Source organism: Haliotis cracherodii, unplaced genomic scaffold, assembly GCF_022045235.1.
Source record: "Haliotis cracherodii isolate W230 unplaced genomic scaffold, xgHalCrac1.p SCAF_8, whole genome shotgun sequence".
Classification (NCBI taxonomy): domain Eukaryota; kingdom Metazoa; phylum Mollusca; class Gastropoda; order Lepetellida; family Haliotidae; genus Haliotis; species Haliotis cracherodii.
The window spans coordinates 43,778,063-43,790,104 of NW_027266341.1; the positions used below are offsets into that span (position 1 = coordinate 43,778,063).

Here is a 12,042-nt window from a genome sequence, read left to right on the forward strand (position 1 = left end):
ACGAGAACCCCTGAAAATGTCGCCCTTACCAAAAGCTCCATTTGAAAGGGTGAGTGTTGATTTTGGGCATATTGAATGTGAAACCGTGTTACTGCTGATCGACCACTACTCTACATACCCATTCGTCGAACCAGTATCCAGCACAAGTGTACCGTGTGTTATTCCCGTGTTGGACAAAATCTTTGCAGCAATGGGAACACCCGAAGTTGTCAAGTCTGACAATGGCCCACCATTTACCAGTGACGAATATAAGAGATTTGCCAATTCACTCGCCTTCAAGATACAAAGAGTTACTCCTCTTTGTCCCCGTGGAAACGGAGGCATTGAACGCTTCGTTGGCTCCTTGAAAAAGCACGTGAAAGTGGCAAAGGGAAAAGGTGAGACCTGGAGAAAAGGTTTACAATCTTACCTCCGGTTGTACAGAACATCGCCTCATGAGACAACAGGAGTTGCCCCAGCGACATTATTTGTTAAACGAATCGTCAGGAACAAGCTACCACAGCTTCCCTACATCGATCCCTTGGCAGAGATTGTTAGCAGTCGAGATGCTGAACAGAAACAGAAAATGAAAACCTACCATGACCACAAACCGAATGTTCGACCGTGTAATCTACAAGTTGGTGACAATGTTTTGGTACACAGACCATTCAACATGGTGAAAGGAAACACACCATATGAAATTGACCCCATGATCATTGTGTCCCAGAAAGGCAGCATGTACACCGCAGAAGGAGGAGGGAGGAGGGAGAACAGTGAAGAGAAACTCATCTTTTTTCAAGAAGCTACCTTTAATGAACAATCAGTCAGATGATGACAACATGAGTGTCACTAGTGATGTTTGCCAGCCTGAGAATGTGATCCAGCACAACCCCGGATAGCAGATGTACAGTCCGACCCATGACATTCCCGTGTCGACCCAGGCGTGATGTCAAAGTGTCTGATATCCCATCAACGGCTGTCGATGTTAAAGAGACAGTAGTCGAGCGCGATACAAGTCGCTCGAGTCCAGATAAACAAACTATACTTCGCAGATCGACCCGTGTCCATAAAGTTCCGGATAGATTGGATCTTTAAACAAACAAACAGTGACTGTGTTTCCATATTTGTTCTGTGTATTTGTTAAATGTTGATTCTTATTCCTGAAATTCATCAGAGTGCATATGTTGTGATGTGACTTACATCAGCAAGAAAAATGGCAGTTTTAGTTATTACGGTCTAATTTGGAACTGTAGGTGAATAAGGTATCTTCTGTGGACCAATTTTAATTTGTCTAAGTGAAAGCATTGATTGTCAGAGACTTAAGTGCATGTATGTTTATGCAATCAGTGCATGTTTTGAAGACTTTACAGAGACCAGTGACAGTTATAATATAATGTGTATTAATGCGCATAATAATTAGTCATTAGGAATAGGTGTTTAACAAGGACATGATAAGCAGGTACATAATGCCTAATTCAGTTTTAATGTGCATCATTTCCAAGTTACATTCAACAAAGAAGGGGATGTAATGTTTACGTTCTGTATTATACTCCGAATATGTGTTCCGCTACAATATGGAATCCGATTTTTAGTGTTACCCCACAAAACGGATAATTTTGTGGCGGCAGATTAATGTATAATAATATCCCACTTACAAATTTGTCAGGCATATTTGTCATATTTTATACATATTTGTCATATTTTATACATATTTGTCAGCAAACCAACCTCGTTATCATGGTTTTAATATATTTAAATCACAATCCAACACACTTCTCCTTTTTTTCGCCACTGCATTACAAATGGAAGCTGGTGAAAATAGTGAAAAAACAAACCGCGTTATAGTGTTCCGTAAGCATTTTCGATTCTAATGTTACCCAAATTGTCATACAAAATTCATGAATTCAAGGAAACGCCATACATCCCTATATAAACAACTAAAAATTGTCATACAAAAATTCATGGGTCCGAGAAAATGCCGGCTCTGATTTTATTAACGAGGTGCCATAAATCCCTGTATAAACAACTTTGTGACACTGACAAGTTTATTACATAAACAGAACACCTGCCCGACATGCTCATACATAACATTTCCTGTGTGTTACAGCAAAGATCACGATTGTATTTGCAGGAATTACCATAATGAATTCACATGGTGTTATGAGGCACATGTAGTCAGCTGATCCAGTCAGTTGCAGTTTGTACTCCAAGCCAGCAACACCTCTCCAAGCCTCCAGAGCCTCCTCAAGCCCACGCACAGCACCGCTGATAGCAAGCCCAGGGAGAACTTCAAAGGTAATTATATAACCACTCACCCATCCATTCACAACAACCTACACCTCCTAATCAACGCTCACACCCAAGCCCAAACCTAAAACTACACTCACAAAGCCCACCTAAACAAACTCAAACACTTCAAATTAAAACACAAGCCCTCCAATTAATCTCTTAAAGCTTTAAACAACTCACAAACCCAAAACAACCAAAACACCGCAAACACTACTCACCCCTTCCAAAACACTCCATCCACAACCCCTCACCTCAAACACCAAAACTCACACACACATCCTATACACCCAATCCCAGCATGACAGACCAAAGACAAATCGAGATATGCGAAATATCTGGCATTACATCCCCTACACCTGCGGAGGCGCACAACACCTCCGACAGGGCAACACCCTCACTCATTCCCGCAGGCTACGGCGATGAAGACCCTCAAGCCTCCTACATGGAAACTCAACCCAGCACCCCACCTCCCCAAGCATGCAACTCAAAAAAACGCAAACTAGACGCATCGGCATCACCTACCTCACACACCCTCTCACCCGCAGCCCTCATCACCACATGGGCCCTCTACTTTTTTTCGGCCACCCCCTCAGTACAACTAGCTCCAACACTGACCATAAATAAAATAGGCATGTGGCTAAGGCAACAAAAAATCAATTACCTAAACATCAAACGTAGTTTCAAAGGATATCAGATAATCTTCCCAAATCAAGAATCCTACATAGCAGCAACTAAAATTAAACAAATATTCCAATTCACCGTAAATAGCTCTAAACCTAACTGGCAAATATACACTAGGGGAGTTATTCGAGTGCACCCAAGGGAAACCGACGAGGACCTCGACATATACGCCAAAGAAGCTAACACTATCCAAACCCAACCACAAATAACTAGCCTCCGCAGGATTAAATCAAACAGAAACGGGAAAACCACCCCCACACCTATTGTAATAATAAACTTCAAAAAAACAGCTAAACACCCTGAAGCCCCCAAACATATCACTTTCGGCGCTAACCATAACTTAGAGGTCAAACCATACATCAAGCAAGTAAAGCAATGTTCTAATTGCCTACAATATAATCACACCGCTAACCAATGTACTTTCAAAAAAACTAAATGCAAAAACTGTGCTCAAACGGACTGCCCAGGCATATGCACACCCTGGTGCATCCACTGCAAATCCATAAAACACTCATCACTCTCGAACCAATGCCCCCACAGACTATCACTCACCCAACAGGCCAACAGACATATAGACATGAACACGGCCAAAATCCAAACCAAAAAACCCACACCGCAAGCATACAAACCACTACTACCAACACCACCCTCAAACAACAACACTCACGCACGCAAAACAGTATACCCAGTCTCCGTATGGGACCCAAATCAGCGAGACGCATACACCGCAAATGAAATAAACACCCCACACATCCCACAAACTCACACTCTCACCCTCCCCGCCTCTCACCCTACAATTACCACATCTACACCCGCAAGCAAAACCCAACGCACAACGACCACCACACAACCAGCACCAACACAAGCCATCACAGCCACAAGAGCAACAACACTCCCAAACCTACAGGCAACCCCCGAACACCCAGTCAACAGGGAAACTACAGAAACCACTCAGACTCTCGCACCCAAACCCAGCATGCAACCCACCACCGAACAGATTGACCAAACTAAAGACAACTTAACCGAAGAGGACCAGTACACATCCTCAGAGGAAATAAACGAGCTTACCTTGTCAGCCCCAAAAACCAAAAGCTATAGAAAAAAACTCACCCAAAACGTAGCAAGCAAAAATCTGAACAACTTAGTCCTCCTACTAGCTTACGTGTTAAAGCAGTCTAATCCAGAAGCCAGCTCCAAAGCCTTCTTTGGTGTAGCACATAAACTAAAACTCGTCACCACCTCTTTCGAACGTTTCAGCAGCAACCTTAATAACCTACTAAAGTAAATACCTAAACCAAGCCTAAACCAAACATAAATCCACCCATTTTCCCAATGGAAGGCCTAAACATTTTTCAATGGAATGCCAATGGCCTCGCCGGCCATGGTTCTGAACTCAAAGCTAAATTCAAAATAGATAAAGGTCCCCATGTAGCTTGTATTCAAGAAACCAAATTCTCACATAAAACTAAATTCAACCTACCAAATTATAACGCAGTGAGAACCGACAGGTCCAAAACCATGCCAGGCAGAACAGGAGGAGGTCTAATCATCTACGTTAGAGAGGATATTAACTACGAGGAAGTTAAAGTAAACACTCCTAATCTAGAAGCTAATGGAATCCAAGTCACCATCAATAACCAAAAAATAAAAATCATTAACATCTATCACTCAACACTAAAACCAATTAAAGATACAGACCTAGATGTCCTTTACCAATTAGGAAATAAATCAACCATCTTCCTAGGAGACTTCAATGCCCATCATCCTACCTGGGGCATTGCAGATAAACTAGACAACCATGGACAACTAATATCAGAGTGGATCGAAAAAAATGACCTAATACTATTAAACAATAACCAACCAACTAGGTACGACAAAACCCACCACACCATGTCGGCTATCGACTTAACAATATGTACGCCAGACTTAGCACAAAGTCTGATGTGGGACGTCCACCCAGTACCTCTAGGCAGCGACCACTTTCCCATAAATATAACCCTAGGAAATATAAAAATACCAAATCAAACCCCTAAACAGGAACCTAAATTTCAGTACAAAAACGCCAACTGGGACCAATTCCAAGAATTATGCAACGAAGCTAATCTAAACGATTTAGAAACAACAGACCCCGAAACATTCTGTCAAAACCTAACTAACTTCATAATCAACGCAGCCAAATCCGCAATCCCCTTCAAATCATCCAACCCAGGAAAACCCACTGTCCCTTGGTGGAATGAGGAAATAGAGCTAACTTGACTAAAACGCAAATCAGCTTTCAACAGAGCTAAACGAGACCCCTCTCATCTCAAAACAGCTCATGAACTTAACCACCAAGTGCAAAACCTAGTTAAAACTGCTAAAACCAAAAACTGGAAAAAATTCTGTGAGGAGCTAAATCACCACACCGACGCTAGGAAGGTGTGGCGCAAAATTCACGCCATCCGAGGCATCAAACGGCACAAAAAAAGCCCCAATATAAACAACTCAACTAACCCCACCCAAAAGGCCAACAACCTAGCCAAACACTTCTCTAAAGTTAGCAGCAACAGTAACTTCAGTAAGAAATTCCAAGATAAACTAAATAAAGAAACCAAATTCTCCAAAGAAAACAGACAAGACAACCTAGAAATAAATCAACCTTACACCATAGAAGAACTAAATCACGTACTAAACAATAGAAAAAAAGGAACAGCCCCTGGCCTAGACCTCACCTCTTACCAAATAATCAAACACTTACCTACCAAACTACTCCAAACTTTACTTAAACTATACAACCTAGTCTACCTAAACGGACAGGTCCCATCCTCATGGAAGGAAGCTCTAGTAATCCCAATACCTAAACCAAATAAACCAGCAGATCAGGCAAACTCCTATAGGCCCATCTCCTTAACCTCAAATCTCTGCAAAATAATGGAACTTATGACTAAAAATAGGCTACAGCACTACCTAGACCAAAACAACATCATAAACCCTGACCAAAGCGGCTTCACTCCTGGCCGATCAACTCTCGATAACCTTGCCCGACTAGAACAGGATATAAAAACAGGACAGTTAAACAAGCAATACACCATAGGCATATTCCTCGACTTCTCTAAAGCTTTCGATATGGTATGGCACCAAGGGCTAATACAAAAACTAAAAAAAATAGGACTAAAAGGTCAAATAATAAACTTCATCCAAGATTTCCTAAACAATCGCAAAATTACCGTGGGTATAGACCATACACTATCGGACCAGTGTCCCCTAGAAAATGGCACTCCCCAGGGCAGCATCCTCAGCCCAACCCTCTTCAATATAATGATAAATGATCTATTCGAGGGCTTATCCCCTAAACTAAACACTTCAAAATTCGCGGATGACGGAGCCCTATGGATCCGCACTAAAAGCATTAAAATGGCAGAAAACTTAATCCAAAAATCTCTAAATAAAATACAACAATGGGCAGACAAATGGGGCTTCTCCCTTAACTCAGATAAAACAACAGGAATAGTATTCAAACATAAAAACATGAAACCTGCCTACCCAATCCTCCAGCTAAACAACCAAACAATCAAATTCCAAAAACAAACAAAATTCTTAGGACTTATTTTCGATCAACACCTCACCTGGGAGGCTCACGTCCAAAACCTAAAAACTAGATGCAGCAAAGACCTTAACACATTAAGATGTCTCACCGGCTCTAACTGGGGAGCCTCCAAAGATACTCTCCTCTCACTATATACAACACTAATTAGATCAAAACTAGACTACGGCTGTGCCATATACAATACCCTAAACAACTCTCTTTCTAAAAAACTTGACTCAATACAATATCAGGCTCTCAAACTAATTACACGCACCCAACATGGCACCTCTTACACCTCACTTCAGGCCCTTACAGGAGAAATGCCACTAAATCTACGCAGGGAACATCTAAGCCTTAATTTCTGGGCCGCGTCCCAAACAAACCCTCTCATCCAAAACCTAATTAACCAAAACATTAGCCCAAGAAACCAAGCTCTAGCTCGCAAACACCCCTTACTCACCCCAATATCCCAAAGAATAACTAACTACCTCAATGAACACCAAACTCAAAATCTTAAACAAAACTGCAAAAAATCAAATATCTTCACCCCTAAACTCAAAATACCCCAAATAGACACAACGCTAGCTAACCAAATAAATAAACAAACCGACCCAAACATAGCTAAAACCACCACACTTGCATACATACACGAAAATTGGCCAAATTGGTGTCACATATACACTGACGGATCTTCAGACCCGATCTCCAACCACACAGGCTTCGGAGTCCATACCACACAACCAGTTATATCCACACAATCTTACCGACTCCCTAACAACCAATCAATATTCACGGCCGAACTTATGGGCATGGCCACAGCCCTGCATAACCAACAATCTAAAAACAACAAAAAAATCCTAATTCTCACTGACTCCCTTAGTGGACTACAAGCCCTCCAAAACAAAAATACCAAAAAACGACCTAAATTAATAAACCAAATACTTAAAAGCTCCAACGACCTAACAAAAGCAGGCAAACAAATAACCTTCTTGTGGATCCCCGCCCACGTAGGAATTTACGGCAATGAAAGCGCCGATAAAGCAGCTAAATTATCTCTCAAAATACCAGAAATAAGCCTAAACCTACCCATCTCAAAATCAGAAATTAAAAGTGTAAACAAACAAAAAATAACCAAAAAATGGCATAATCAATATCAAAACTCAAATAGCCAAATAAAAAAAGTGCTCAGAAAACCACTAGCCAAACCTAAAATCCTACACCCCTCTAAAAAAATTGACAGATTAATTACAAAACTCCAAACAGGACACACCAACCTAAATAACCACCTAAAACAACTTAAAAGACACACCACAGGCAACTGCCCCCACTGCAAACAACCCGAAACCACAGAACACGCACTCATTCACTGCACCCACTATCAAACACACAGAACCACACTACAAACCGCCCTCAATCTAAATAAGGTTCCTACTCTAGATGAAATACTAAACCCTCAAAATAAACTAGAAAACTTCAAGGCCCTAGGCGTATTCCTAATCAAAACAGACCTAATTAAGCGCATCTAAAAATTAATTAATCTACCAATCCAAAATCCAATAAACATACAAACACGCACCTCACCCGGCTCCCTTAGTTCCCTCCTCCACCCACCTCGGCATTTATTCCAAATTTAAAAATTTCAAAAAATCAATATAAGCAACCCCTAAAAGCCCCCTCTTGGGTTGCACACACCACTTTCACCCTTCTCGGAATACACTAAATGGTCCGGCCAGGCCCGTGTGCGAAATACGCTGTAGTCGGAAAGCGCACGTTAAATCTTTTATATCAGTCAGTCAGTCAGCTGATCCAGTCGAAAAACTCTCAAGTGGTCAGTTGAGCTCTCAAAATGTGATGAAATGTCATTTCTTGGATAACTGAGACAGGAAAAGCTTTTGAGAATTTCCCCATTCTCCCTTCAATGTCTTTTTGGTTGAAGACAACACTGTAATAATTACGCTTTATAATTACGATATTTATTAGTGGTGTATATTTTATTGCAGCTTCTTCTTCTTGGCAGCTGATGGTATATAAGCCACACTCGGTTACCTCCCTTGGACGCACACGAACGGCTTACCCACTAATTCCAGCACATTTCTCCTGCTTTTGATATTTTTTCGACACTGTGTTACACATGGAAGTTGGGAAAAGTAATTTTTAAAAATGCGTTACAGTGTTCCTTAAGCATTTGCGATTCTAATGATATAAATTTTATAACAAAATTCAACATAGTTTTTTGTATGATTTCTTTACACATTTTCCCGTTCTAAGTCAAGATTACTGTTAATTATTTTTCAAAAGTACAAACATTATGAATGTATGTTACTATTTGTGTCTTTCTTCATGTAAGTTAATACAAAAACGGATAAAATGTGCAAAAACAGGCAGAATTGAATTTCTACACAGAGTTATGGGAACTGAATTGACACATAGACAAGAGGCCACCCTGACTGTCTAGGGAAGAGTATTCAGAAAGGTATGAACGTGAAAATGGCTTTGCTACTCATTCCTGATGAAATAACTACAAATCTACAAATGCAAGAACCATTCAGGTAGATGATGTGAATGTGCAGCTTAAAAGTCCTCACAACTCCAGATTGCATATGCCCTTGACATTTGACATGTTCATTACAGCTTTTGGGAAGTATAAAGCCATCATGTGTCTACACTGGCCACAAAGACGAGCTGACTTGATGATTATCAGCGCCTTATAGTTGATATGCACAACCAATATCAGAATCAACTTTTATACCAGTATCACAAACATTTCTCGGCTAAAGCTGCAGCCTATCTTGAGCAGGGAAATATTCCAAAAAGAAGCGGATGATTGTTGACCTCTTTGACCCACATGATGATGTAGGAAACCCAAGTCTGAACTCTTTGATTGACAAAAGACAATTTTCCCTCACCTATGTGAAAGTGGATGATGCTAGTCAAATTATCAAAGCCATGGGCCAACATGCTTACCTGTGTAGGGTCGACATCAAAGATGCGTTCAAAATGTTTCCAATACACCCTTTCTTATGGAACTTACATAGCATATCATGGGATCATCAGCTTTATTATTACACTCTCTTGGTATTTGGATGCCGGTCCAGTCTAAAACTGTTTGATGGCCTGTCTGATGAAGTATGTTGGATTGCAAATAATATGTATGACATGGACAATATATTGCATCTTTTGGATGATTTTTTACCTGTTTATAAGGACTTAGAACAAGGCATTAGAACTATAAACAAACTGCAGTGCATAGTCTCGGAACTGAACATCCCCTGATCCCCCCACAAAACGGTCGGACCGGTCCCATGTTTAGAGTACCTGGGGATTATTTTGGACACTGATAGAATGGAAGGTCGTCTACCCACTGAGAAAGTTGCCTGAATCGTCTCCATCATGGAATCTATTCAAGCTGACAAAGTCACTAAGCAACTACTGCTCAGTCATCTAAATTTTGCTATACGTATCATTCCAGCTGGTAGGGCCTTCATCAGTTACCTCCTGCAACTGGCCCACTCTTTGAAACACCAAAGTCAATGGGTCACTTTGAACATCATTTAGACTTTGACATGAGGAGAACATTCCTACGAGGTTTGAACTGCCGATTGTTTTTCATTGAAGACCTAATCACAGCCCCTCAACTTCACCTGTTTTGGAGCTCACTTCCAGGGGAAATGGTTTGCTCTCCATGGCCGATTAACTTACTGCAAGCTACCACAGATGACATGTCCATTGCCTTACTCAAACTGGCGCTGCAATCTGGGGGAGGCTATGGGCTAACAAGAGTAGATGTTATTGTGACAATACTGCTACCGTTTACATACTTTGCAAATGTCATTCTAAATCTCCATTCATCATGTGTCTGAAAAGGGAATTTGTATTAACAGCTGCCAAATATAACTTTGTATTCAGTGCACGACATATACCTGGCAGAGTTAACCATATTGGTGATAACCAAGTTCCCACAACTAGCTCTCAATGCCGAACCAACACCACCGACATGACTCAGTCTGTCAACTCACGTTACCGCCAGTGAGGACTTAGATAAATTGTGGACAAAAGCTGTGTCTAAAACTACTAGGGCGGTTTACAGATCAGGGGTTCAAGCTTTGTCATTTTTATGGCTATGTTCGGGTTTGTGTGGCAGCCCATTGTGTTACCATCATAGTCGGAAGATTCCTTATTCCTGTTTATAGCCCACTGTCGTCATCATCGACTGCACTTAAGATATACTACCATCAAGTGTTATCGGTGTGGCATGAGATTCACATATTTCAGGCATAATGTGCCAAATGTTCTATGAATCTGCTACGAATAGAGCCAATAATGAAGCTAGGCCATCAAGCAAGAGCAAGGTGTTAATCAATTTGTGCAACTACTAATTACTGTGACAATTTAAAGCAGATTTGTCTCACTTTACAGAAAGGACTATTTTCACCTTGCACGGACTTGTTGATAAAACCCGTGTTCAGAAGCTTTATTTGGCTTTCTCTGTTGTGGATAGTTTACTTGTGACCATTTTAATGCTAAATTGCATTTGTCTCTCAGTTCTGTTGTGTTTGGACCAGATTATGAATCTTCTAAATTGACACTTAAATTGTCATAGATAGACGCAGGGGTATAACATTGTCCATCCAAGCGGTTCCAACAACTTCCTGTCCGGTTTGTTGTCTAGAGAAATATATTCATCTTAGGAGGGTCATGGGAGTCAATCAGCATGATCCTCTGTATTTAAATGAGCAGGATATTCCCTTTACCCGTACTTTCTTCATATAGCTGGAATATTGCTGAGTGCGGCGTTAAACAACTACCAAAGCAAAGCAAAGCATAGTTTGTATATCTTTATTTCTTTGGGGATTCTCAGTCAATTTTGAACTTAGATTACCCCCTGCAGTCATAATTCGGATAGGATGCTTTGGATGCCTGTTGTCAGAATACAGGTCATGCTTGACCTCTATGTATTTAACATCTAATGGGTTCTATCCATAGTATGATAGATGTGTAGCACAGCAAAAAAAATGCAGTTTCCGGTATCCGGATACCTGCCGGATACCACCGGACACTTACCCAAAACGCGTCCGGGTATCCGGTGGCAGAAACCTTGCCGGATACCAGATCCGTGGTATCCGGCATGGACACCTCACCTGAAAGTATGCCACCTGGAATCCGGGTATCCGGCACCGGATACCTCACCGGATACCTCAATCTGGGTGTCCAGGGATCCGGCACCGGATACCTCATTCTGAGTTTCCAAAAACATGTCACAATTTGGGGGGTGCATTTTGTTCAATTAAGTGTGAAACACCTAAAAATATATTGGAAACTAACCATGAAAATTGAACATTGCTGAAGGTATCCGGCAGGTATCCGGCAGGTATCCGGATGCAATTTTTCGAGATGTCTTTCTCCTAGTAAATAATGTTAGCCTGGGCATAGCAGATAGCTGTAGTAATATTCTGTGTTATTTTGGTTGTAAATATCCCCTTAAAGTTGAGATCTATGGGCAGGTACTTTTGGTGAAAACATTTTTCAAA

At 41.1% G+C, this 12,042-nt stretch overlaps 1 protein-coding gene across 1 annotated transcript in view; it reads right to left on the reverse strand.

Annotated features, from left to right (window-relative positions):
* Positions 1-12,042, reverse strand: part of LOC139450060 (A-kinase anchor protein 17A-like) — an 83,918-nt gene that overhangs the window by 22,180 nt on the left and 49,696 nt on the right. The window lies entirely within an intron of this gene.